Consider the following 5,330-nt stretch of genomic DNA (forward strand, 5'->3'; position numbering starts at 1 on the left):
GGGAAAGATTGATAACACAATGATGAATATAAATAACCAACCTTCTCTAAAATTCCACCACATGTTTAGATATTCAGAGAGAAAAAAACACTGATTTTGAAGTATTAATTTCCTTTTTCTCTTTCAATTTTCCTATTTGTAAATTCAATTCAATAAAAGAAAGCAGTGAATTACTAGTTCTCAATCACAATACCAAAGAGGAAAAGAAATCATAATAGAGAAAGAGCAAAATTAGGATGAAGACTAAAGATTGCACCTTTAAATTTTGTACCTTGAGAAGAGAAGAAGAACCAAGAAAAAAGTGAAGTACCCTATTGTTTATATGGAAAGAAATTGAATAAAAATTATGAAAGGAGTTGAAGATAACAAGCATGTTCAGCATGAATCTAGCTGAAGACAAGCTGGTATATAAACTGAAGGAAACAACCTTAATTTATTTGATTTAGTCCTAAATTTTCTTCATATTATTATTTTTTGAATGATAGAGAGCAGAAAATATTCTTATAAAAAGAATATGAAAGAGGGGCAAAAGGGTTTTTCTTTTTTGTGCAAAATTGAAATAACAGCTTTAGGTTCAGGTGGCTTAGCTGGTAATTGGAGTGAAACCATAATCACTGAATCTCGTGTCTGCGAAGGAAAATTAAATAAATAATAAATAGAGAGAGGCATGAGTTGGTAACTCACTGAGAAGCAATAAAAACAAGAATTAATCATACTGTTATTATAATATTAGTAGGAAGCATAGGTAGCAGATGGATGGATATTATTAACATATGCTTGCTTGCGAGGTTCTTTTTCACTGCTGGCAACCAAATGGCAATGAACCTGATTTTTTTTGGTAAAGTCATGCCAGTAGTATACTATAAATGCTATCTAACCGATTCTTTATCATACACTTTTTAATAATTTTATAGAGGAATTTAATCGTCATAATGCAATTATCACACATTTTTTTTAAATGATATCTATATAATTTAAGATCTATATAAATTTTAACAAATAATAAAAAAAGATATTGTTACTTGCAAAGATTCCTCAACTAATAAATAAAAGACACATAGAAATATTATAATTAATTAATTAATAAAAAAAACAAATTTAAGTAAAAAAAAAAACACATTTGTAGCTGTGTTTGACATTTTGAATAAAATAATTATTTATTTCAATAAAAATGTTTTAGGTAATATTTTTATGAAGAAAAAGAACTCTTTATGAAATTGGATTTTAAGAGAAAATTGTTGAGAAATAGAGTTAATAGAATACCAAAGAAAAACTTAGCAAGGATATGAACCTATTCTAGTTAATGAGGGGTTGTTTCGGTATCAAAAGTCTTATGCTAGTTGCTAAGTGGCTTGAGCATGGTGATAGAAATACTTTCACAATTAATGTCTTTTAAATTTTTTTAATATGTATTACGAAATATAATAATTAGAAGACAAAAAAAAATAATTTTATTAAACTATTTATTTTTTATTATTATCAACGTAAATTATAGTAATATTTTAGAAATTGTATATATAATAATCATTAAATAGTAGTATAAAAAAATAATTAAAATTACATTAGAAATTATAAATGATATTCATTTTAAGATGATATCTTTTTTATTAAAGTAATATTCATTGTGAAGCCAATGAAATAAATACTTTTATGGGATGACAACTATTAGGAGGAGAGGATAAATCATCTTGTAACTTTTAAGAATAATGCATGAGACTATATTGTAGAGGTTACACGTTTCAAATACTTTGTTAAAAACACTCTTCAATTTTTTATTTATTTATGATTTTAAAACTTTAATTTTTTTTTATCTATTACTTTCTCATTTTAAATGGAGATGTAATCAACATGCTTTTTAGTTTTTAATGAGGTTACAAATGAGAAAATTGTACACATTTTTAAAAATATAGATCTTTTAAAAATTACAGTGACTAATCCAATTTGTGGCAATCTTAGATAAGGAGCCAACAACCACATTTGCTCCGTGAAAACTTAAGCACAAAGTTTGGATGAGAAAGCATAATTTGTTTGCGAGTCAAATTTAGAGAAATTTGTAAGTGAATGATAGATAACATTCAACACCAAATTGGAATGAAGGTAAACAATAATGTTGTTAAAACTCGGTTCTTCAATCCATCTCAATGCTTGCAAGAGGCCAAGAGCCTCACCTTCTCTTATCGCTAAAATTGCACCAACTTCCTTATGAAGGTGCAACATATTAACAACTCCAAAACTATACATAAATGTCAATGGAAGATCCATCTCCAACATATTATCTATAACACTCTTCACGAACATTACACAAATTGAGTATAGACTCTTTCAAGTTCCGTCCAAGGCATATGGATGCTTAAAACCAAGTTAAATGAGACCTTATAGAGCATACAATTGAATTTTAATAAAATTATCAAGTTTTTTTATTTTATATGTAAAACTATTTTTTAGACATTTTACAATGAAAATCATTTGTTAAATTAATATAATTTATTTTGTTTAATATTTATTTTCAATATATAATTAAATCGATTAATTTAATATTTATTACGACAATATTAATTTTAGAGAAGATTTTTTTCTTTTTATTTATTACAAATAAAATTTGAAGACTTTTTTTATTGAGTAAAGATCTATTTATTTTTTGAAATCCAAAACAGTTGTTTTAATAGTTTTATCCTTTCCATGAATAACTTGGTCCAATGTTAGTTTCAAAAATTGTGCTAGATGAGTAGTCTTTTGCTTGAAATATTTGGACCAGCAGTGAATTGAGTTCATTCATTATTCTCAACCACTTGCAACTTCTTGGACCCGTAACTCATTGAAATGATTTGTATATACGTTTTATTTTTACTCAATAAAAGCTTGAAGTTTGTAATCAAGCCTACTTAAAAAAAAGACCAATTTTTCATAGTTTATATTTAATGTTTCCTATGAATTGATCTTTTAGCTATGAGTTTAATGTATAAATTATTGGTAGCATTATATATTTTACAAAATGTTTTTCTACACATATTTTGATATCCAACACTATTAACATACATTTTTTCCCCTCACCTCAAATAAAAAAGTACTAACTCAAAGTGGATTTTATACATTGTCAGATATATGAATCAAGTTTGTGTGTGAAAATAACATCTCTATTTATATTGAAGCTTAATTCTTTTTTCAAGACAATCTTGTATACAGATCAGTATACATTAGCAACTCATTTTTGATGGATAGTGATTTAGAAATTCAGTGATAAGTTTTAATAGGTTGGCACTGATAAGTTATTTTTTTGACAAATGGGCACGGTTGATAAGTTGATAACTGAAATAGTAGTAGCTTGCAATTTTCAAATTAGCACCAAATGAATTTAGTTACCATAAAATAAAGGCGGTGGCAGAACAAATGAATTTCGCAGCTACCTTATGCACATTTTTAATCAGAAAATTATAAATAGCTTCTCCCGTCATCGAAAACCCCAATGCACTTTCAAAAACCTTCTCATTCCATCGCTTTCGCTCTCTTCTTGCTCTTCATTTTAGGGCACAAGAACTCGCTCTTTTGACTCAGTGAATTATCAGGTACTCTTTCTCTGAGTTCATTCACTCGTCTCAGCTTCGATCATTCCCTTCGTTGTACATCATCCTCGTGCTTCACTTTTTAAAGCATTGCGTTCTTTTTGTTCTTGTTCTTGTTCTTGTTCTTACGGTTTCGATATCACTGTATGCTTTTGATGTTAATTTGATTTCGCGGAGTGAAATGTAACCTCTGTTTCCAATGCAGTGTGGTTCATTTTTCATGTAATTTTCCGTATACTGTTTAATTTGAAGTATGAAAGAAATGAGGAATTTGTAATTGGAATTTTAGGGAGGTTGAGAGTATTTCATTGATTCCTTGTTATTGGGACAGAGTGTTTTTACTATAGTTTCAGCTATGAATGGAATGAATGAGATATTCTTGAAAATTGACTTAGGGTTTTTGGCGGTTAATATAGATTCAAGATTGTTATATAATACATTATTTTTAATCCACAAAAGGGAGTTAAATGTGGCTGTAGATTGTTCAGTGGTTTCAAACTGAGTTTGGAGTCACATTTTTTTGCAAGAAAATTGTAGCTGTGTTGCACTTAATTAGCTTGCCTGCATTGTGGTATTTCGGGTTTGATGCGTAATGAAAACCACTTTTTATTTGTCAGTTGATACGGTTGGGAGTATTGCCACAACAGCAATGTTGGTTTATTTCTAAGTGAAACTACTTGGTTTACAGTGATATTATACGAAGAAGTAAATGAAGCTATTAGTATATTTTATGGCTTGTGTCTCTCTTGTTTGTTTGTCTTCAAGGTATGCAATTCATCTTCATAAATTATATGGAGAAATGAAATGACGCTGTTTGATGGAGTATGTTGTTTAGTTATAAATAGAGGATTGAATGTTTATTTAGTCTGGAGACGGGAACAATATTATAATGAAAGAGATAGAGATTGTTAATTTGGCTTTACCTTAAATATTCATATGTTTGCTGCTTGATAAATTTCAGTTTAGTTTGTTGTATTCATGGATGATTACAGGTTACAATTGTATGCGTCGTGTCTAATATTGTCTTTCACGGTATGTTGTCCTATTTAGGTTGTTGGTTATTTGCAAGGAAACACTCTTCAGATTGTTCTGTTGACTGAATACAAAGGAAGATTGTTTTATGCAAGGACCATTTGAATTCTTGCAATGTCGGGGTTTTATAACGTATTTCCTTATGACCTGAAAAGCTTCCACCTCCTCCTTGTTTTTAATTTTTGTCTTTTGGAAATTATCTTTGTATCTTTCCCTTCACTCTTTTGCATTGCAATGGCTACCAGGTTGCTATATTGATTCAGTTTTATTAAAAACTTTTGATTTTTCCGTCTCTTGAAGTAATGTATGTTTAAATACCATGTTTCATGGTTGGAGAAGAATAGTAGGACCTTCATGGGGTTTGGAGGATTTCACTTCTAAACTTGATCTTAGTCCTATTTTTTCATCATCATCAACCTTTGGCAGTTGCCTCTAGAAATGGTTAATAAATTATAGAATGTCAGGAAACTCTCTTAATATTTAAATTTGCAGTCTTTGTTGAATATTTCATGCCTCATGCTTGTTGGATGTAGAAGGATGGTATTTGTTTAATAACTAGTTAGTGTTATTATTTTTTCATATTTTCTAAGATGATAATTCCCACTTCTAGATTTATTCCTTTTAATATCTTAATCATAAATACAAATTGTAACTGAATTTTCTTTGCAGTCTTCTCCAAACGATTCTTCTTCAAATCTTCCAGATGGTGCTCCACGGCCTTTTGCCGCATCTTTCCCT

General features: G+C 28.9%; 1 long non-coding RNA gene across 1 annotated transcript; it reads left to right on the forward strand.

The window, feature by feature from the left end:
• The first annotated feature begins 3,220 nt into the window (after nucleotides 1–3,220).
• On the forward strand, nucleotides 3,221–5,330 carry LOC105852321 (uncharacterized). The gene is made up of 3 exons (XR_001144163.3): nucleotides 3,221–3,563; nucleotides 4,611–4,724; nucleotides 5,262–5,330. It is a non-coding gene; the product is annotated as an uncharacterized lncRNA (long non-coding RNA).

Source organism: Cicer arietinum, chromosome 6 (assembly GCF_000331145.2).
Source record: "Cicer arietinum cultivar CDC Frontier isolate Library 1 chromosome 6, Cicar.CDCFrontier_v2.0, whole genome shotgun sequence".
NCBI classification, from domain to species: domain Eukaryota; kingdom Viridiplantae; phylum Streptophyta; class Magnoliopsida; order Fabales; family Fabaceae; genus Cicer; species Cicer arietinum.